General features: G+C 32.4%; 2 long non-coding RNA genes across 2 annotated transcripts; both read left to right on the top strand.

Annotated features, from left to right (window-relative positions):
* The first annotated feature begins 9,308 nt into the window (after nt 1–9,308).
* Nucleotides 9,309–12,900, top strand: LOC134269180 (uncharacterized). The gene is made up of 5 exons (XR_009992518.1): nt 9,309–9,471; nt 10,306–10,401; nt 11,147–11,173; nt 11,659–11,685; nt 12,813–12,900. It is a non-coding gene; the product is annotated as an uncharacterized LOC134269180 (long non-coding RNA).
* Nucleotides 12,901–15,069: 2,169 nt separating this feature from the next.
* Nucleotides 15,070–17,106, top strand: LOC134269179 (uncharacterized). Its single transcript, XR_009992517.1, has 3 exons — nt 15,070–15,254; nt 15,732–15,789; nt 16,376–17,106. It is a non-coding gene; the product is annotated as an uncharacterized LOC134269179 (long non-coding RNA).
* The last annotated feature ends 7,274 nt before the right edge of the window (nt 17,107–24,380 follow it).

The following is a 24,380-nucleotide window of genomic DNA, read 5'->3' as shown; positions in this document are numbered from 1 at the left end:
AATAAAAGAATGGAATTTTTAAAAATGACAATAGAATGTAACGTCATTTTAAAAAAACAGCAGAAATAAAAGACAAAGCAAATGTTTAAAATAAAAATGTCCCCTTCGTGGCGACCATCATCCCTCATAGAAAACAGAATTTTCTGTAAGGTTTTGAACAATTAGACGAAACTGGTGTGTACATGTTTACAGATACATGTAATATATTTGTAGGAAATACGGACGTCTTCAAGACGAACAATGTACGAGTGGTTAGCTTGTACAGAGGGATAACAGGAACAACATAAACGATCAAATCCGTGTATATATTAAAGTGACATGAACACGGTTGTAGCTAAAACCTTTCAAATTTTTTTTTCTATTTTTTTTTTGTCTTCAAATATTTATAACTAAGGTTTTTCTAATGACCATAAAAAATTTGAATTTCAGTTGTCGAGGTCAAGATAGATTTAGAGCTCCAAGCCTTTGTTAAATAAAGACGGCCGTTCCAATTTTTTTTTACATAGGTTTTATATACTAAAATATATTTTCATTAAAAGCAGATTTATTCAATCAGGGGATTAATTCTAGATACGACACGACAGTTTCTAGCAATTTGTGCAGCGGAATCTTGATTCTTTGTAATCTTTTAAATTTTACGTTTTTTAGGGACAGTCTTTGAACTGCCTACTTGGAAGCATACTTTTAGCTTATAACATAATATTGAAAGACGAAGCTTTTATTTAAGAAGAATCCTGTTTCACTTCCTATGTGAAGCTACATGTTAATTTGTAGGTCTATGTGGTTGTTGTCCGTATACTTTGTCTTCCTGGTTAAACAAAGGTCAACATAATTCCTATTGTGATATCTGTTTTCCAGGTGGGAATACAGGATTCAGACTAGTACGAAATGAGGTTTTCCTGTCTTCTTGTGATCGTTGCTTTTGTATTTTTGGTTCAGGAAAAACGTACATGTAAGTGTAGAGAATAATGTTTCACATAATCTAATGTAATACATTATTGTTTTTCATTTATACACAATCTCAGATTGTGACGACTTGTCTATGATAACATAGTTAACATTTATCATACTGTATATGGGTTATTTTGTTGATTTATGGAATAGTGAATTTTACTTCAAGCTTAAGAGACATGGAATCTGTGATGTCAAAAAAGATATCGTTTTAAAAATTGTTCGTAAGTAAAACGTGCCCTTGCGTATTGAATGAATTGATAGACATACATGTAAGCCTCTTATCCAGATAAAAAGGTTGTATTGTTATATAAATAAGGAAATTAACGATAGGAAAGTAAGTTCATCACATGTATCACATAGTTTTGTTGTTAGACAACAAGTAACGTATTTTGCAAAGAAATATCCAAATATTGAAGAGATGTGTCAGAGTCTGTGGTAATTTTCATTTCAAGTATACTAGGATGTATTAATTTGATCTATGAATGGAAAGAACTATAGTTAAGTGATGAACATCGTCGACGTGTTGAAGGCCACGGCTATTGGTGTTCTCTCCGTAAGGTTCGTGAACAAGATAACATTTAAATAAAAGGTGTCATAGATACTTAAAGAATATTTATAATTCTCTACTGTAATACAGTAAAACTCGTTTAGTACGAATACGGATATTGCAAATTTACGGATATAGCGAAGTCATCTTGGAACCCCGGCTATATAAATTTAATGAATTTCTTATACGGTTATAACGAAGAACAGATATAGCAAAGTAATTTCTAAGGTCCCCGCGACTTCGTTATAACCAAGTTTTGCTGTACCGGTATTTTTCTCAATTTTTTAAGTATAATTACAATAATTATGTTCCCCAAACGAAGTTGGGGAACATATTGTTTTTACTCTGTTTCTTATTATTATTATTATTATTATTATTATTATTATTCCTGGGAAAATTTTGTCCTCGAGTGATCTTGTAAACTATACATCCGACTTAGGTGAAACCTTTTTGGGGTCAGTAGGCATGTTATGTAGAGTTGCCAAACAAAGGTCATTTTGCGCGCACGTGCTTGCAAGAGCGAGCACGTGCAACACATGAAATGACCAATATAATGTATACTGCCGTAACTTTTCTATTTTTTGATGAAATGTTTTGAAACTCATAATGTAAGGATAAATTAGTAGTATAAACAAGATGGCATAGTCAATATGGCAAGATCTCACGCGCATGCACGTGCGCTTCGCTCTGATTGGCTGAAACTAAAGTCTCTATATCTTTCTTGTTTCTCGTCATAATCATTTGAAATTTTGAACTTAGTCACATATTATGAAGATCTACGGCATGATATATCAGAATTTTCATGAAAGCACTTACATGCACGTGTGCTTGCAAGAGCGCGCACGTGCAACACTTGAAATGACCGGTTTAATTGATATAGGCGTAACTTTTTACATTTTTGATGAAATGCTTTGAAACTCATAATATAAGGATATATTTGTGGCATAGACAATATGACATGGTCAAAATAGCAAGATCTCACGCGCATGCACGTGCGCTTCGCTCTGATTGGCTGAAACTAAAGTCTCAATATCTTTCTTGTTTTTCGACGAAATCTTATGAAATTTTGAACATAGCCATGCATTAAGATATCCTACAACATGGTATATAGCAGTTATCATGAAAACACGTGCATTCATGTGCGCTGCAATCTGATTGGCTTAAACTTTAAATAGCTATAACTCCCTTGGTTTTCAACCAAACAGGATGGGATTTGGAACATAGATAGATATAATGGACTTCTACAAGAAGGTATGGTCACCATGCACATGCATACACGTGCGTGTACGTGCGCTGTCATCTGATTGGCTGAATTTTTAAACAGCTATAACTCCCTTGGTTTTCAACCAAACGGGCTGGGATTTAGAACATAAATAGAAGTAATGGACTTCTACAAGAAGATATGGTCAATATGCTCATGTATGCACGTGCGTGCACGTGAAATGAGTTAAATCAAAAATACACTTGAATGAGCGAATTTTTTAATACTTTTGGATTAAATACTTTAATATTTAGTATATTAAAAGATATAGTTTGTGTAGACAAGATGATATGGTCATTACGCACATGCATTCATATGCACACGCGTGCAATGCTAAAATTTGAATGAACTTGGCGTTCTTAAAGTCTCAAATGCATAGATTCTGTCCTATTTAATGAAGCTTACAGGGAATATGGCACCAAAATGGAGTTGGGGAGCGTTTGGGGAACATCTGTAACGGTCCCCGTTACAATTAGCACTAGTTATAACTTGGATTGGTACCCATGACTCGGAGCACAGCAAAGTTTAGATTAAAAAGTTATCTTATCACTGTTAACATTTCATTTGTATTTTGTCAATCTTTTACAACATTTGCATTCACATTATGAGTCTGACAAAAGTTATAACGTCGATTCTGCAAATCTTCAATGTTCAAAGTTTCGCAATGGCTGAGAAATTTAGCTTAGAAGACATGGTTGGCATTTGTTTGAACAAGGGACGTATTCGGAAAGGTGGAACAGAGAGTGAATATAGGTGAAACAGTGAAAATTGTTTAGACATAGGAAAAACACCTACAGACACCCATTAATTCTTTGAACGGCCGGTGTAAAGACGAATAATGACTTTTCGACAGCGAAAAATGACCCCCTGTCATTATTCGACGTCGAAAAATGACCCTTTTGCCCGTAGAAAAAGTGTCACCACCCTAAAAATTTGCAGAACCCACGTGAAGAAAAATGACCCCCTAAAAAAAATGACTCCCTGCGGATTAAAGCTGAATTTTTTAGGGGGTAAAAAAAAATAGATAAGAAGCATATTGGCCAAAATGCTCACCTGAGCTAATTGGGAATAAACTGAGGATATGTTGATCTCATAACATTATACAATTATAGCTATATTTTAAGGTCAATGCAATGATTCAGAATCTAAAGGAGTAAAAGATTTATCGAGCCTAAAGGTTTAGGTAAACATTGTTTTTCGATGTTGGAAATCATCGTACTGAAAGAAAAAATCAGCAGTATAATACATTATTATATCCTCCGCTTGAAAAGCGGGAGGGTATATAGTGATCAGGATGTCCGTCCATCCGTCTGTTACGCATTGGGGTATCCATCTCTTATCCGCATCTCCTCTTATATATAAAAAGATGTGTTTTTGAAACAGCTATGCCCCTGTATGGCAACATAGCGAAGATTAAACTTTTCTTAAATATAATTTAAATATATTGGTACCCAAAATAGGATCTTCTCACAAGAAATGCAATTGCAAAATAGGAAAGCCCAAGCACTACTTGTTCAAAAGTAATGGCTTAGGATAAGTTTTTGAAAGGTAGGTCATACTCAATGGTCAAAGTTGATGGTTTCTTAAGAAAGGTTTAATGTAACAAGGATTACATATAACTCATTCTTCAATACTGGTGATTTTTTGAAAAATATTTCTTTTCTACTTTATTTTCCAATAAATAATGTGTAAGCAGACGTAAATAATGAAACTGATTGTTTAAAAAAATAGCCCTTTGGTCACACATCTAAATTCAGTTCTGAAGAATGAGTTATATGTGAAGTATGAAAACCCTATAGCCCTTACTGTTCAAAAGTTATGGACAAGGTTAAAGTTTTTTTCATAAGTACGGAAATTTCCAAGGTCAAGGTCAAAAGGTCAAAGTTTTTAGTATCCAATGAAAGGTCATGCCAAAAAAAAAATACATAAGTATGAGAGTACTAATATCTACCGTTTAAAAGCTATGGCAAAAGTAAATATTTGGCATTTTTGTGTAAAATGGGATAAACTCCAAAGTAAAGGTCAAAAGGTCAAATTTGGTGGTACCCAAAGTAAGGTCTTGTCACAAGGTATACCAAATTAAATATGAAAGTCATAGCTCCAATAAATGAAAAGTTATGGTCAAGGTTAAAGTTTTTTTGCGGACAAACAGACCGCCAGATAGACAGACAGACATACAGACAGACACGATAAAACTATATACTCACGAATCTTCGATTACGGGGACATAAAACGAAATGGTCTTCAGTTAACTTTTCATATTATGATACAGCATAAAGAAGACGTTACAAAATTGAAAATGTTTGTTTTGATTTTCATATTAAATTCTCTGAAAAATATACTCAGAACTGAGTAAAATGGTGGAGTAAAACAAGAATTAAGAAATGTAATGAATACTGTGTGCTAAATCAAAAGGTTACGTCTACATGTATAGTTTTTTGCATTAGAATGTGTATTTTACACTAGGCCATAGCTTTATAGAGCATATTTTTAGGTGTTATACCCACCCAACCCCCTTACTTATTTAGGAGGAAGTCGATTATCAACAAAAGCAACAAAAAATACTCTTAGGGGCTACCTTTATTTTTCTATAAGGAGGGACTAAAAATAAGCTTAAAATAATGTACTATTCTACTAATTCTCAACTGTTACTTGGCCACAATACTTTCAAGTATACCCCCACTGTTACAACGCACTTTGAAAAATTACGCACTTTGAAAAAAAATTTCAAAGTGCGTTAAAATTTGGGACCAAGCTAACGCACTTTGAAAAAAATAATTTTTTTTTCAAAGTGCGTTAATATCGACCATATTAACGCACTTTGAAAAAAAATGTTAAGATTGATCAATATTCCTTCAAATAATCGGTATGATAAATAACAGATTCTGGTTTGATAACTTTTTTATAAAGTCACTGTAGGACCTGAGATATTGACGTTTTAAATATTTAAGGTCTTGATAAAATAAAAGGGAAAATTTTAGGGTCTTGAAAAAAAGAGTGACGATTGTGTCAGTTCATTTATTTGTTTACCCCTTTTTTAAAAAATTTTAGTCTTTGATAAGTAGATGTAAAGGTGTATAGGGGGCACTGACAGAGGACAGCTTCAAGCAACTTAGCATTTATCATAATAAAAAGGGGCCAATTTGATTGTTCAAAACTATGAAAATTCTTTCTCTCTCATACGTTTTACTAAACTTTAATTTTTTTAGTTTTCATCTGTTTTAATTAACTCATTTATTATTGAAAGTTTTCAACGTCATACCAGTTAGATAAATACATATAATTATATGAATGCTTTGAGTATAGCATAGACATTGAGACTGTGTGAAGGGCCAGGGGATGGGGGAGGAGGGCTAACCCCCCCCCCCCACTTATTTTGGAAAGATATATACATCGTATAAGCATTGAAAATGCAACGTACCCTTCTTAGGTTTATTGCTCCCATCCTCCATTTGTTACCGACACCTATGTATTGGAAGGATAAAGATTTGGACTGAGGGATCTTATACCCGTCTTCTCCTCTTTTCGACGGGGGTAAATCAATTCATTTTTGAAGTTAGGGCTAGGCTTAGTTTTTTGAAAGATAAATAACAAATAAAATCTTTCCATGACTAAAATATGATTTTTTTTCAAAGTGCGTTAAGTGTCTCCATGGTAAAATATATTGATGTAGACTCTTAACGCACTTTGAAAAATTTTTTCAAAGTGCGTTGATTTTGTCCAAATTTTAACGCACTTTGAAAAAATTTTTCAAAGTGCGTTGATTTTGTCCAAATTTTAACGCACTTTGAAAATTTTTTTCAAAGTGCGTAATTTTTTCAAAGTGCGTTGCCACACCCCACCAACATTTAAAGTATGCTTTAATCATGGCGAAGTAAATTATGATATTATAGTACTTGTGTGAAGGCTTATTATAACTTCATTTCAATATTTTATCTAGAGCCTCTTTCAGTATGGAGTTTTGTTTATATTTTTGCTTTTCATTTATTTATTATTTTTTTTTTATTTAACGTAATGTTCTTTTTTTTGGGGGGGGGGTATAAAAATTTCCTCCTCTTTCATTGTCAAATAGGATTTGCCAAACTTATACAAGCTAAAAGTTGAAATGAAGGAAAAATTAATTTTCCTATTAAAGAGTATTTAAACCTGATTGTTGCATGGTTTGATTTCTAAAGAAACAAGTGGAATATCGTTCTTTAAGCAAACAATATAAGGAGGAATATTAAAAAGACATTTTATTTAATTGACAATTAAAGAACTCTTTGTAAACACAATTTTAGCATTGAAAGACTACGTGAATCTCTTAATTATTTCATACGAGTTTTTGTATTTTTCTGATTACAGAAAATATAAAAATTAGTTTCACCTGTTATATATTTCGTATCACTTTAAAGGGGGTCATTTTTCAATGGGGGTCAATTTTTTATAGGACTAACATATAAAATAATGACCCCTAGGACTCTTTTTCTACAAAAAATGATTTTTTTCTTATTGTGGGGGGTCATTTTTTGTCGTTGAAAAATGACCCCCGGTCATTATTCGATGGGGGTCATTATTCGTCTTTACACCGGAAAACATATTACTGTAAGCCCATTTTTAGTATTTTAAAAATTGCATAAAATAATTCGGACGCAAGGGACAGTTTACGGTGTGAAAGAATCTTTTTGAGATTTCAGAGCTGTAAAAATGAATTTCGTAACGAGTATTTTTGGTATTCCCGTCCATAAAGTCGTTTATACGCAGACTGAGGTTTTAGGATTTGCAGGATCTGAGATTGAAGGTTTTAAAACAATCTAAAATATTAAAAAAGACCAGTTCGGACACATTTTTCATGGCTGGTTAAAGCGACATAAAAAATGTGTTGAGTTGAGGACGTTGAGAAAGTCAAATGTATATAGCTTTTGACGTTGGGTTTTGTAAAGGATGTTTTTGTTTTAATGTCCTGGGTATGAGTGTTTATCTTTTTTCTATCTTATAAAAATATAACTATTTGTGCTTCGTTTATGATTAAAACTAGCATATTAATAAAATGAAAAATGGGTTTGATAAAAAAAATTGTTTCATATATTTCATCAATTTTGTCAGTAATTATCAATGTTGTCCACGAACAACCCACGTGTAATATTTTTATTAATTCCTACTCCATATGTATACAAAAACTAGATCTGATAATGATGGGGTGCATTATGGATACTTCTTACAAGTTAAATGATAATTGCAGGTGTTTGCTCAACTTTTGTCTACTTGGTAATTCGTTATCTAATCTTCTGTTTCTTAGTAAACTTATTTTGTGAATATATTTCATGGACTAGTATTTCATTTTCAAAGTGAAATACGGTAATTTATAAAATGAATGAATGTGATATTCTGTCACGACATTAAAGAATAGCACATATATATTCTATCACAATGTTAGAGGTTGTAGCATTAAAGAATATTACAGATATATTCTGTGACAGCTGTAAAGAATAGCACAGATATATTCCGTGACAGCGTTAAAGAATAGCACAGATATATTTATATAATAGTGTTGCATTATGCATGTACTATGCCTAAATAGTAGGCAGGGTTTGACACATGGTGCACGAGCCGGAGGCGAGTGCACTATGTGTCAAACCCTGCCTACTATTTAGGCATAGTACATGCATAATGCAACACTATTGTTATTATTATGCTGACTGTTGTAATTATTTATGCGGCAATCTATTTTACTTTTTCCTGAAAATATCGGTGCTTACACAGCGCACTTGCAAGAACTCATTCAAAATCTTCATGCTAAAATTGTTTGCATGCTTAGTTATTTTGGTTACTAGTATTTTCTCTAAAAACGTCGGGATTTTCTGTCCCAAAGCAACTCATCTTTATTTTCTGTTTTGTTAGTAAGCCTTATTTGTTTGCAGACGTCGATTCTCATTGATAATTTTCTTTTACATCCTTCAATCAAGCGTCATATAAAAAGCGTTTTAATGACCCTATGAAATCAGTTCATCTAACGATCTGTATGTAATTAGTTTGAAAGTTTGTTGTACACATTAATCAAAAGTTCCTTAGAATAATATAACTGTTTCCAAATAATATTTGTCTATTTTTCTCCTTTTTGTGTCAATTGCATAAATTAAGTTTATATATTTAATAAATTTCAACCAATCATTGATCGTCTCTGTGGCGTAATCGATAAGGCATCGGACTGACAATCTCATGGTCGTGAGTTCGATCCCCAGCGTGTGCACTGAACAATTTTATTCAGTAAATAAAGCCGTGCACTATTTCGGCATAGTATGCTTACGCTATATAAATCCTTAGACCACTATGCGAGAATAGTAGGGTATGGGTTATATAGAGACAAACTGACAGGAAGCATAATAATCTATAACAATGTTAGAGGAATTTTTTTTGCAAAGAACCAACTTGAATATTTACTTTTCCGATTCGTTAAGGCTGACTTTGTTTTCTCTTTCAGACGTTACGTGTCAGTTCAGTGCTGGCATAAGATTTAATCATTTTGGACCTTTAAGGGTGGGCCAGAATTATCACGGAACTTGTTTCGCAACACTATCACCCAGTGACAACATTACAAACGTGGACGCGTACTGGTCTTTTGGAAATATTAACTATTGTCTCAACGACCAGAAACTGTGGAGCAATAGAAATTATACCTGTGGTGTACGTACGGTACAAAATGACACGTTCTTTGACCTGAGAGTTCCAGGTAAGAAAGAATTAACATTTTCCGTATTAATTTGTCTATTTTAGTTTTGATATGGGTTTATCACAGCAATTTTTTATAAACATACTCTAACAGTTATATTTTTCGTTTTATCTTTACGAAATGAAGGGACTGGTATCGTCAATCTGGATTTTTTTTTTCCTTTCGTTTTCTTTCTCATAGCATGATTTAATTAAACGAAGAAAAACTAAACGGTTGCTGAAAGGTGACAAAATGGTAAAGCTCAACAATTCAGTCACCATTCCGGATCTTTCTAAGTCACCATTCGGTTGACTTTATCCTTCCCCCTCTTACTTTTTTGTCTTGATCTTCCTCTCTCTTTATTTGTTTCTTTCTCTCATTCTCTCTCCCACTCTCTCTCCCAATCTTCTCTCTCTTTCTTTTTCTCTCATTCACTCTCCCTCTTTCTTTTTCTCTCTATCATTCTCTCTCTCTTTCTTTTTCTCTTGCATTCTCTCTCCCTCTCTTCCCTCTCTTTTCCTCTCTCTCTTTCTCTCTCATTCTCTCTCCTCTCTCTTTCTTTCTTTCTTTCTCTCATTTTCTCCCCCTCTGCTCTTTTTTCTCTCTCTTTTTTCTTTCTCATTCTTTCCTTCCCTCTCTTTCTTTCTATCTTTACTCATTCTCTTTCTCTCATTTCTCTCTCTCTTTCTCTCTCTCACACAGATTGAAAACTCAGAATTATGCTCCCATTCTCATGATATCAATGATATACATGTATCATAAATAAAATATGAACCAAACTTTTTGGAAAAAGATTTTAAAAACCTCTAATTGTTAGGACGTTTTCATACAACTAAATGTTTTTTCTTTAATAAGACCTTACACTATCTGACGGAGGCATATACTCGTGTCGTGTAGACCATAATACAAGGGGACTCAAGACAACTTTCACGCAGAATGTTACAGTCTTATGTGAGTTGAAAAAAAACTTTCATAAAATAAAGTCTTCTTATATGTGACTATGTCCCCAGTTTCCAGTTAGTTTTCCATATATATTGGCATGATTATTTACACATAATCTTCACCGATCTTGTACAATTTAGGACAATTTCCAGATATGGATGTCAAGAACGATAACCGATAATTGGTATAGTTACACAAAGTAAACAAGGTGCTCATCCTTCTGACCAATCAGATAGTGGCATTTAGACAAACTTATGAGAGAAAAGATAAACAAGTGGTTTTAAACATTTTTGTTCATATTTTTTTCTTAAAATTTTATTTTCAGCAATATCATCCACATTTTGAATGAACGGTTGCATTTGAGCAGAACACTAAGAAATTTACGAGTATTATGCTTCAAACACTAAGTGTACTATGGATTTGAAAGTAATTTAGTGGCGAAGATGAAATATATAGAATTAATGATATGTAATATATTTTGGTAAATATTAAGTGAAGTATAGCTTTTCTTGATTATTAATCTACATCAACTCAGTTCAATGTTACTCATGACCTTGTATAGAGAGGGTATTTATAGGCAGTTGTCCTCTTGCCAAATCTAGTCAGTGTTCTGAATTAATATTGTTTAAATCACAATCACAAAGTGTAGTTGTTATAATTGTATGCTTCATGCTCGATTATCCAGTAGTAATAATATATCTTTTTGTTGGGATTTCAATTACTGAGTGATATGTTTTGATTTCGTCATTTGTAGATGGTGAAACACCTAAACCAACCACAAGTAAGCATTAAAAATTTTTACTTTGACCTTGTTTCTATATTTAAGGAATGACTCTAATTCTTAGCCAAATTATCGAGTATAATCTGGTTAGGGTCAGTTTACGCTTTATAATCCGCGAAGCGGATTATACTCGATATTTTGGCCAAGAATTAGAGTCATTTTAATTTTAAAATAATTAAACAACTTTGGATAAAATTGTGTTGCTTTTCAATTTTAAAATAATTAAACAACTTTGGATGTAAAATTGTGTTGCTTTTTAATAGTTTTGTATTGATTTAGTGAATATCTGAAAACTCAGTAATCAAATTTACTTATAATGAATTAAAACAAACGCAATAATACAACCGTATTAACGGAAGTGATGTGAAGCGAGGGGAGGTAATAACTGATACATAGATCTAGCAGCCATGATGTGTGTTTACATGTATATCTTTTTGTTGGGAATTCAATTACTGAGTAATATGTTTGGATTTCGTCATTTGTAGATGGTGAAACACCTAAACCAACCACAAGTAAGCACTATAAATTTTTACTTTGACCTTGTTTCTATATTTAAGGAATGACTCTAATTCTTAGCCAATTATCGAGTATAATCTGGTTTGGGTAAGTTTACGCTTTATAATCCGCAAAGCGGATTATGAAAAAGTGTAAAGTGACCCAAACCAGATTATACTCGATAATCTGGCCAAGAATTAGAGTCATAGCTTTTGATTTGATTTTAAAATAATTAAACAATATTGGATGTAAAATTGTGTTGCTTTTTACGAGTTCAAATTTACCGCGCAATAATACAACCGTAGTAACGGAAGTGATGTGAAGCGAGGGGAGGTAATAACTGATACATAGATCTAGCAGCCATGATGTGTGTTTACATGATGTAAGGTCGAGTTAGTGTTTGAAGTTAGAGATACACTTATTAAATCTTGAATTTTCCATGGATTCCGAGGACTGGAAATTTGCATGGATAAGAGATTTTTTAAAAATGTCCCCATACCAAACCAGATTATACAAAATATTTTGCGTTCCTTTTCCGAAATCAACCAATGAGAGGCGAGAATATAAACAAAATTAAATTATAATGATATAATACTGTATAATACAGTAGTTTGCAGGTACATGCAATATGGTTTATAATAGTTTGCAGGTACATGTACATGCAATATGCTTCTTGTATAGTTACATTTAATTTTTAATCGTACAAAAAATCATTTAAATGTTGTATTCAAACTAGAGAATGCTTATTAAGCATTACATATTGTAACCCGTGAGGAGAAGTGGCAACTTTAATAAAGTGTATATTCTTAATTTTAATGGAAAGAGACTGTATAAACTGCGGTTCCGTGTCGCAGCTAGATGCTAGCATGAAAAAGATTCCTTTATGCATAAAGACCGTAAGTGCCGCGTAAACATCCTTCTCCAAAGAAATGGAGTCTCAATTCTTATTAGGCTAATAAAGAAAATCTCAAATGGGCATCGGTTGCTCTCTGGAGTTCTTCTACAAATGATAAATATTACAGGAAAAACGCTCGACTCCTTAATCCGCGACTCTTAGAGCAGACCCTCTAACCACTGCACCACGCGGGCGACTTATGTTGAATGAGTATAATGAAGTATAATAATAATTGCCGTTTCTTTACAGTTGAACCTGGGAGCATTGGAAGTTCGATTGATGGCAATGTTCTGTCAACAGTTCTAACCATTCTTGTAGCTTCCTTGATTCACAGTTGATTAACCAACTTTTATTTGTGTAATCAAGGAAGTAACAAATATTAAATAATTGTAATGTTCTTTTGATCACATTTGCTAATTTTGTTTATGAAATCAACTACTTTTATTCATTATAATCTTGTATGCATTAGAGTATTTTATTATTGTTATTAGATAGATCGTTTTTTAAAGCCCACTTCATTATTTTACTTATGTATGTTTGAGATTATCATAGTTGGATGCCGATGAAAGTCTTAAAATAAGTTGTTTAGACATTTTGTGAAAAATGTTAACTTTTATGATTACAACTTTGTCGTACATTCAGTATCATAAAGTGTCTTGTCCAAAATATTTTATTAAGAGAGTCACATAGTATTGGGAAGCTAAAAGATTAATTATTAGACTGTTTATTGCTTAACGCCGAGTAGGTTATATTTCAGCCATATTTTATCGAAGAATTAATTTGACAGCAATATATTCATTTTTTTCTAAAATAAATTTTTTATGACAGTCATTTTTTTTATTCAAAAATAAGGTAATAGTTAGTTTAAAATTAGTTTATTTGACATGTTTTCGATCGAAAAGAAAGTATTTTCTTGCTTGCTTTATAAAGCTGTTAAATTAATTTTTTTGCCACCTTTTTTCGTGACAAGACAGTTTAAAATCAATCTGCGACTACTTCTTTTTGCTACTGAACGAATATACTCAAAATTAATAAATACTTCAAACTTTGGTTCTCAGCGAGTAACATTTGCAAGCTGAGGCAGTTAAATACAATATTATAAAATCAAACTTAAGTTGGAAACATCTAATATCTTGAAAACCAGTATACTATTCAAACATGTTACAAGTTTTTTTCATTCTATCAGAATAATTAATTAAAATAAAATGTATGAAATTTCTGTTGAAAAAAGTGTATGTTTTTTTTTCTTTACTATATTATCAAAATATTTTTCAAACAATATAAAAAATTAAAATTGTTAGAAAACTCTCTTTTTCTTCCTATAGCGGGTATTTATAAAAAGGGACTACAGTGCTGCTATCCCACAAGTTGACATGGGATGGGATTGGATAGGATTCAGGATTGAGGATTCACGATAGGAACATACAGAAATTAATTTTTTGTATCCTACAGCCAATCAGATTGAAAAGGTTCATTCATATTTCAGAATAATTTACAAAAACGAAATACAGTATAAAATGTTAACAAAAGAACTATTTATAAAATTTAAATAGAAAATAAAACATTCTCTTTACTAAAAACAGATTTACATTATAAACTTCGAGTAATACGGCGTACGATCTAACCGCGAACGAACCACCGGAAGAATTTGAGAATGTAAACAACGAATAGCATTTCGACTGACCGCTAGGGGGAGGAAACGAACGACAACTCAATCATCAGCGGTAGTGGTCTTTTACTGTGTTGAGTGTGTCCGTGCATTTGCAGATACGCACACTTCGTGTTTCGCATGACAGACCTTTATCTGGTATGTGACATTGCCTTTACCAGTAAAAATAATTTTCTATAGGTATTTGGTGAAATTATTCTGTAATAGTTTTACCGTATATGTAATTAGATTAAATGTAAATGTATTTTAAAAATACATGTCTAACATGTACGACACAAGAAAATAATTTTTTTCACATGTTCTTGTGCTTGCTCGAAGTTGCTCGCCGACTAAAAATTAGAAGGAATGTTTACAAAGGTCATGTGAAAATTACACGTTCTATAAATATGAAAATTTTTGTAAATCTTTTTTTTAACCTACTGACGTAGTATTCTGTTGTTAATTTTTTTTCTTCATCGGGATCGGGATCAGAGGCATCGTTGGTATTTTCATGATTTGTATAGAATAAAGTGCTGACAGTTCAGAATTCCTATAAATATAATGAAATTTTTGCAATTTGAAATGCATTCCTTAATCATTTTTATTTTAAAATCATTCAAACCTTATATTCAGTTATATATATTTTGCTTAATTTCAATCGCGCTCGAAATACTTTTCGTAGTTATCTTCCCTTACAGGTCACAGACGTTGTTAGTGTTTGGGTATTTTTGGGCATCAATATAACTTTATTCTGTATAATTTCATAACAAAGAATGTTTATTCCTTTAATCTTCTGCACTTAACTGCTCAGAAATCAAAAATTGAATGTCGAATTCTATATTTTAATTTTTAGGTGGAATTGCTACAACGAAGAGTCCAGACATCGAAAGACCGTATTTCTTCAGTTTGTTTGGATGATTTAACCGATTTTTACTTGTGTAAAAGTGTAATAACATGTTTTCCTGTTAAATTTGCTCTGTTCGATTGGATAATTCCACAGGAACCGTCTACCGCGGACTTGAATAGATGATGTGCGAGAACATGTAAGTACACTACAAACTGTACACTGTACATGTGTGCATTTTCACACATTTCGCCCTTTAGACAATATTCTAATGACTTAAATTATAAACATTTTATTCTATTTTATGTAAACAAAAATATGCAACAAAAAGAGAGAGAAGTAGTGTAGATTCCTTTAGCTAGATAGAAGGGGGGATAAATATTTACATGATTCAATCAGCTATCAATGAGCTCTTAGACTAAAACAATCATATGTATTATGACTTAATCAGTTTGTTACTATTATCATTTCCCTAGTAAGGTAGAGAATAGTTTCTTTCATTTCAGTGCAATTTATGATAAATGAATGTAGAATCATAATGACCATTTCTAATGCTACTGTTTAAATGTTTAATAAGCTCATTCAGCAGTCAGCACTGCACTTACATTGTATGTACATTTGTAATGTATTGTGAGTTATGAAACACAAGTTAATCTTTTAATATTCATTATTACAGAGAATGGATTTGCCTGCACTCATGCGTCATCACAGTATAAAGGATTTTAATATAAAAAGTATGTATGATTTGATTTTTTATCATGTATTTATGCATGATCATTAAAATGCATATATATTATTATCTGAGTTGAGATAACGTGTCAGCAGATTCTCAGAACAAGTGATTTTCTTCTTTTAAAAATCTGGAGAGGAAATTAAACTGAAAACAATGTTGAATTATTCTAGTCATTTTGTTGTCATATAAATTTTGTATTTTCTTTTTCATATTCAAATTTCAAGACAAAAAAAAAAAAAAAACAAAGAAAAATACATTAATTAAAAGATAAATACAAGCAGAAAATAGAGAAAATCTCACAAACTAATGTATTCATATACTTGTTAGCAAGTCAACAAGATAAAATGAATGATAATGTACTTGTTAGTAAATTATGTTAAATAAGATTAAAAAAAATAATATATGACTGAGGTTGCAGTATAAGATTTTATTTTTCATGATTTCTTAATGCACTAGTTTTGGGAGAAAAGAAGGTGAAATTAAAGCCAATTGTACATGAAATGTGAAAGATAATCACAATCAAAAACAGTTAAAATGTGTAATAACACAAAATCTACAATCTACATGCCTATAAATTTTTTTTCCAGGACAACCCTGCTCATTTCAGCTGTACAGATTGCAGTTCATCTCATATGCTGTTAGACTAAATAATGAAAGATGTTCAAACCAGTTTCAAAGAGTCCTAAGTCTGAAATCATGGTGCTTTTATTAAGGAGATCAGTGCTTTATTCTGTGCATTGTTGACATTTGTGGAACTGTTCGGTTTATGACCATCTCTCTGACAATAACTCTGACATTTGAAATTCAGTTTGAGCGACGGATAAGGAAGCCAAATCATATGCATGTAAAACATTATACAACTGTAATAAAAACATTGATAAACTTAAATTTAAACAAAGTGCATGTAAATTTATCTATGATCTTGGCATTGAAATTCATCCTGTACATGGATATTTTTAATGAATTTGTCTCATGGTAATGGAATATTCAATTGTTAAACATTGTTGAGGAATCACCCTGAATAAAAATATTGTGAACTTGATCAAATATTTTTTCCTCATTTAAACACTGAAAAATTTAAGATCAAATGTCAAGGTCAAATACAAGGTTTACTCAAGAAAGTGTGATAATTGATGTAAATACTGTGAATTCTTTTGCATGTTTTATAAGATCTAAGGAACATGTGTGGATCATTTTAATGTCTCTCAATCAGACACTAATGAACATTAAAGATCAAATGCCAAGGTAAAATACAAACTTGGCTTACTCAAGAATGAGTTATAAATACTGTAAATACTGTGAATTCTTAATTTCTTATGCATGTTTTAGATCTAAGGTCTAAGGTCTAAGATCTTAGGAACATGTGTGAGCTCACTACAATATTTATTGCTTTCAATCTGTCTGAGTCTGACAATGAATATTTAGGAAAATATTTTAAATTAAACATAAATTGTTAAATTTCCACACATAAAACAAAATTGGAAATTGAAATACATTTGTTCGGCACTGAACTGACCATAAACTGAGAAGAAAATGAAGTTAAATTAGAAATTTGACATTCTAAATATCTTGAATTTTATTCAGCAACTATATATTTTGCATGTTTATAAAATATTCACATAAGAATTAATTAGTATGAATTTAAATAAAAAAAAATTATACATTTAGTTTCAATAGTTAATATAATAAGACAATTTCACATTTAAAATGTTTAATATGTGAAAGTCACGATATTTAAGATCTAAATTTTGGCTTGTCTGTTTGGTTTATTGTCTAATCATATCTTCTTTTTTTATAACCGCGTACAGAAAAACATGTTATACAGGCACAGTTAGACTTCACATGTACGTGCATGTTATTTTTATGCTGTTCTGTTTAGGAAAAATAAAATTTTACATGAAACATAAACTTAAACATTATTACCGTATAGACCTATGTTTTTTTAAAATAATTAATTATAACACGCTGGGAGCACGTCGCGATCCTGTGGCCATGTCTCCCGATCATTGTAAGTAGGAAAATTGAAACAAATAATATTTTTTTTCGTTAATTCCTTCTTCTATGCCCAAATTCTTTACAGAGGTTCGCAAAATCAGTACTTGCCCACGTTTTATTACAATCTGTTTGTTTACATTTATTTTTAACATGGACTGGTAATTGTCACCTCCCTCGGGAGATGACACATTAAGATTGTATGCTGGAAGTGAAGTCCTAGTGTAAGCCTCCATTAATTCTTAATCCTATGTTTTAAAATATCTTTTTAATCTACACAAGGAGTTCCAAGTAGCCTGTAAACTGGTTTTCTTTTAGAAGAACTAGCTTAGAAGTGTGATATCTACTTTCGGTTTAGGCCTATTTGAAAGCCAAGGAAAATTTAGAAAAGCAGTACGATGCTTATTGTCATCTCTCACGAGAGATGACACATTAAGTTTGATTTCCTGATGTGAAGTCCCAGTGTAAGCAGCTATTTTTCAGTCTGCAATCCTCGGCTGACTCCACTACGCTACATTCCAAAAGTTCGAGGCCACCCGAAAATCACCGACTGCTCAGTTTGACGCGATGATGCGATTTTCTAAATATAGAGATGTAAACAACGAGCGATCTGCCTTATTATTGATAAAGAAAACAAGCTGCAAAGAAATCATACAGAGACCAACACACACAATCGCCTGAATAATGGGGTTTTCAAAATATACACTGTATGTTCTTATATGTAAAGTCTTCTTGGCTATTACCTAAATGATGACCAGAACTCGATAGAATCTTCTAACTAGGTCAGCGCGTGTGTAAAGATCCTCTGCAGCCGAGGCGTGGATCCAAGAATTCACAGAAAAACAACATCAAATAAAAACATTCACATAAGTAATCGCATTACTGACTAATAGGAATTGATGGTGAAAACTTCACTATTTTGGTACATTAGTCATTATATAACGCGGCACCGTCATTTTTTTAAAAAAAGGTAATACAAGTCTGATTATAGAATCAAATGCATTGAAAAATTAAAAGCACAACTTATACATGTTATAAGCGGATACATTAATGTCTATAAAAAAACTACAGACATTGAATGAAAGATCACAAAGAATTATTATGAGTATTTTCTTGCATGTATTATTTTCTTTTTAAGGATTTATCATGATTAAAGAACTTGCAATCATTTTCTTTATGCAGTTTTAATTGCATAAATGTCAAAAACATCTTTAATTCACTCCTCCAATATTATTGAAATGAAGACCAAATTATAATACACAATAGGTTATATGTTTAGTATGCAGATAAAGTTTACTAAAACACAAAAAAATATACGCACTGCACGGCCACTAATGACACAATACTGTATATTCCGAAGACAGCCGTAAGTTCAGGGTTGGTAAATGAGAACTTTTCTCTGATAATTTGTAAATGCTTGATTTTAGCTGATAGCATTTAAATGTTATTACTTACTTATGCTTAAAAGCATGTGAACGCCCAAAGCCACACAAAAAATGATTTAATTAAATATTATGTATATTTTGGACAAAAAAACTGTGAGTCTGGGCAACCAGTGCTGTTAAAAGTCGATTTTGAATAGTTAACTTTTTGATGTAAGTTTAGCATCTCCCCCTTTAAAACCAAAGGGGTTTGACGACCATATCACTTTAAGGAATGGGAATTTAGTTAACATGAAATCTTTGGGAAGGTTTGGAGTTGATTAAGTTAGCGCTTCTGTCCACTGTCAGAGTACATAGAGTAAGGAGCTGCGAAATACATGCAATATGTAACGTCAAAAGGAAGGCTAAGATTTTACCCGAAAATTCTTGTGATTTTTTTATACAAATTTTACAAATACTGCGTTACTGGGCAAAATTGCACAAAAAATCTTCCATTTGACAAATTTATAAAGGGATAATGGGCACTTTTGTCATAAAGAGTTATCTCTATCATGGATTTAGCTTACTTTGTGAAAGTGCTAGGATATATGTCAATGAAACTTGTTTCAAAGTTTGTAGTTTTGATAATTTACAGATAAAAGAGACTTTGAAACATTATTTTAGTATATTTCATGCAGTGTAAAATGCTATAGCAACATATAAATCGTGATATTATTTAAACAATTTTAGAAAATCAGATCTACAAATCTGTGTACCAGCTCTTTTAACTTTTTATTGCTGTAATTCTTCAATGCCAGCCCCTCCCTTATCCACACTTTTTGTTCGAGTATAGTCATGTACTAAACAAAATGAATTTGTTTTTCGAAAAAAAAAAAATCAAAATATTCCCTTCTCATCCACAGCATAAGATTTTGATCACTGTCCTTTGTCCTAATCTAAAATTGTTCAGGTAAGCTGCCACTCCCCTTCCCCAGAAGAATAGAAAAATCTGTAATAGTTGAGAAAATATTACACTTTACTGTTTATTCTGTGACATTAATGAAGCCAAAGAGATGACATTTCAGGCTTTCTGGAAAGCCAAACTTGTGGTAATCCTAAATTTAAAATGTGCGGTGTGTCAGGAATTATGGAATGTCGATCTCGATTATTTTTATCCATTAAAATATGTAACACTTAAATAAATACCATAACTATATCTGCCTTTTTTGGTGGTTATTCCGTGTTTTTTTTCGCCGTTTTTGTCGTTTTGTCAAATTAATTCCGAACTATTAAAAAAACTGAGAGTTGCAGGATAGGATATTTATAAATCACAGGATAGGATTGTGGATGCAGGATTCATGATAGGATAGGATATAATTGTCAACTTATAGGATAGCAGCACTGTATCTCTAGCGAGAGAACATGTATTTGTGTAAATAAACGAAATCTGTTTCCATTGCACCGGCAAATGTTCTCGTGATTAATTCAAGAATCTCATCTCTAAACATGATACCGGTCAGTGCTCCTTTTTGATGATGTACAACCCCGTGGACTCCCGAATAGAAATGCATCCCCATACCATAACAGAACCATCCACCAAAGCGATCATGTTGAGTCACAGCAGGCACTAAAACGCTCATTCTTCGGTCTCCACACTCGTCGCCTCCCATCATTAAAATCCACACAAAATTTGGATTCGTCCGTAAAGAGAACGGATCTCAGGTGACGGATTTGCCAATTTGCAAACTCCAATGTCCTTACTCTGTAGTCTGCAGTCAAAATCTGAAATGTGATGGGTCGTGCTGCTTTCAGATTAGCTTTAAAAAGCCTATTCCTGCAAGTTTGAGTAGAGATGTTTATTCCATGTGTGTTGTTAAAGTCCCTGTTTAAAGCAACAACCGAGTTAAATCGGTTTCGCTTTGCTTGCAGTACTGTACAAAATAGCGGTGTTCCAGGCCGACGTACATCGTGGTATTCCACTCCGAGGCCTTTCTTGGACTGATCCTGTAACCTGATATCTCTACCACAACCGACAGTGAGGCTTTATGACCTGTTCATCAATTTACCCACTACACTAGACTACAGCCTGTGACATTTTGTAGCATCCCTATGGCCCTACTGTCTTCCTGTACATTCAGACGTCTTCTTTGAGGCATCCCTTTTATTTCATTTTGTTTAAAAGAAGTTTAATTGTTCTCATTTATTGTCAGCATGAAGTATTGACCGTAGTTCATGAAGACATACTTACAAGTTTTACTCTGCAATACTGTCTAGGATTACTGAAGACTTTTACCTTGGACTACGAACACGAGGAATGACAAATCAGTGATTTAGTGTAGCACACATTTTGTAGTTACATGTATGCTTAAACATGAGCATATTTTAAAATATATTTCAGAATTGAGATTTTTTTAAATTCAACTATATTATACATAACCCCCAACTTTTTCGTTGAGTATACATGTATTAAAAGTGGTTGTAAAAACTTTTTTTTGCATTTTTACTATGAGTAATGAAGCTTCAGCCCAACTCCTGCCACCCCTAACCATGTGACAAAGAATTACACAATTTTGGTTGAGGATATAATGCTTATTAAAATCATATACATCAACTTCCTGATATTTATGGCAGTTATGAAGAAAAAATATGAAAAGATTTTACCAGTTCTCATTACTCAAGTCCCACCTGGTTGGCTCCATTTTTTCTCCTTTGCACTTATCTGTTATACATCCACACCAAAAACGCTAAAAAGTCAAAGTTGAAGAAAGGCTAACGATAGACGTCGTATGAAGCACAAAGATGGGCGAAGAGGGAGAGCAGTTAGTTTTTTCTTAAACATTCCATTTCCCAAATAGAAATCCGTGTTTTTTTTTCAATTCTTTCAACAAACCTATTACTGTAATCATTAGGCTCAGAATCTTTCATTATGTCAAAGTAAAGACAATTGAGACTCCCAAATATATTCCTGATTAAAATATAAAGTAAGTAGTGCATGTTTTCACTATGTAAAACTCCATATGGGAAACACTAAATTTCGCTATGGAAAAAATTAAAACAAATGTATTTTCATTTTATTTAATATAAAGGAAGTGAACTGATTCAAAAGTAAGGCCACAACTGATACATGTATGAATTTTATGTTTTACTATTTTTCTTTATAAGCAATGGATACACTGCGTATAGAAAATTATCTTGCTTGCATAATGCAAGTGCCTGGGTCACTTTAGTAAACGAATAAAAATTGTATGCGGGAAAATGTACAGATGGCGTTGCTTTTAAGTCTTGAAAAGTACGTGTACATGTGTGTTGGATAGCTTCAAACTTGTCGTCATTATAGAAGCGAGGGTAGAGATTCTTGTCAGAAATATATGAAATGTTTAATATCATGGATACATTCCTAATTATAATAGTATTAAAAATTTTACTTTTATGGACACAAAGCAAAATTTAATTCTGGCACTGAAGAATTTTAATTAGACAGTGTGATTTCTCTGTCTTGGTAGCCACTAATGTTAGGTCAATATGATATGTCAATATGACTGCACTTCTATATTAACGTAGACTAGCCATAGAATTACGTATATTGAAATTGTTTGTGGCCGTGTTCTTGATTTCAAAACTCTTTATGCGTCCGTCTGAATAACCATGATGTTAAAATGATCATTGAAAAATCTGGAAAATTCAGAACTTGCACACACTAGGATGTTGATGAACAAGTTTTCCGGAGAATTTTTGGTCCTAGTCTGGTTTCTGATTTCACAAAATTACACAAAATGATAGGAGTCTCTCTGTCTAAACGCGAGTTCAATCCAAACTCATATTGTACATGTATATTACTCTTATGCAATTAGTGTAGAGTTAAGACAAACTTGGTTTTTAAAATAATTTTTACCACTCTGGGCCGTGTAGACCGGTCCTTCGGATGAAACGTACCGTATAAACCAAGGTCCCTTGTCGCAGTAGGCACTGGCAGGAAAAAAAGATCCCTCACTGCTCAATGGCCCTAAGTGCGGAGTACAGGACAAAATTTGTCAGCGGCAAATGGTTGCGTCTCGAAAAATAAGCATACGACGGAGGGGGTGAAGCTAATTCAAGAAAAGTTAAAATGCAGCAACAGGACAGTCTTTATCACCTGATTTGATATTAAAGATAGGAGAGAAAATTTCCTAAATTTTGAAGTTTCCGCTATCAAGTTAGATTGATTTCACCATTAATTTCTCATTGCAGAAAAGATACTACCAACAACTGTAAGGGGTATTAAAAAAGTTCGTTCCATGATGAAATATTTTCAAAAAGTGCTTAACTAAAGAGATGAATTTTCAAGTCTGACAACATCACAAGAGTGTGCTTTAGATTTATTTCAATTCATTTTTAGCAGGAAGTTTTCTCTTACATATCAAAATATATTTAACATCTATAAAGCACCTGAATGATAGAAATGCTGGTCATTTAATTCTGAGTGAAAATAAAGGATAATTTATATAGTTAAAAGAACAATAGATCACTTTTCAAAAGAAAAGGTTTGTCATTTTGAAAATTTTCACCGACTTCATAATTTTTTCATAGTATTTGAAAGGATATTTTGAACTGTGTGCTTACCTTATGTCACAATTGTGCGTCATTCCTAATTTTTCTGCACATACATCATCTGTTTTAATACCTGTCTTCCCCTTATTGGTTCAACAAAAGACAGTTACAACCTTATCAGTAGCAAGAATGGACTCTGTTAACATAAAATATCTCAAATTGTAAATATCTTCTAATCGTATTTCTTTTTGAAAATGAAAAAAAATAATGTGGAATGAACTTTCTTAACACACTTAGCTTTACATTCTTAGTGTAAAATGCATGCAATTGCATTTGACACCCTGACAACATTAATTCAAACTATTGCACACTGCAATGAAATATATGGAGATAACAAACAGTATTTAAGCTCAAAAGTCCATTAAATAAAACAAAAGAGAAGCAGAGCAAACAGGGACCTCTAAAACAAAAGAGTGGGATCAGGTGCTATGGAGGAATGAGCATTCCCTGCCGACCGGTCACACCCACCGTTTGCCCCTTGTCATGATCGGGAAAAAATTAGGCGAAAATCCGTTTACAATTTAGTTAGTATATTATGGCCTAACAATTAGTATGACAAATGTAAATCAGCCTTTGACTTCATCATAAATTAAACTTAATTTGTCGACAAGAAGGATATATAACGCTTTCATCTTAAATAAATCAAGACAAA

Source organism: Saccostrea cucullata, unplaced genomic scaffold (genome assembly GCF_032062105.1).
Source record: "Saccostrea cucullata isolate Sc308-1 unplaced genomic scaffold, CSIRO_AGI_Scuc_v1 ctg962, whole genome shotgun sequence".
Lineage (NCBI taxonomy): Eukaryota > Metazoa > Mollusca > Bivalvia > Ostreida > Ostreidae > Saccostrea > Saccostrea cuccullata.
Note: the sequence above shows the minus strand (reverse complement) of the source record. Positions and strands in the feature narration are given on the sequence as shown.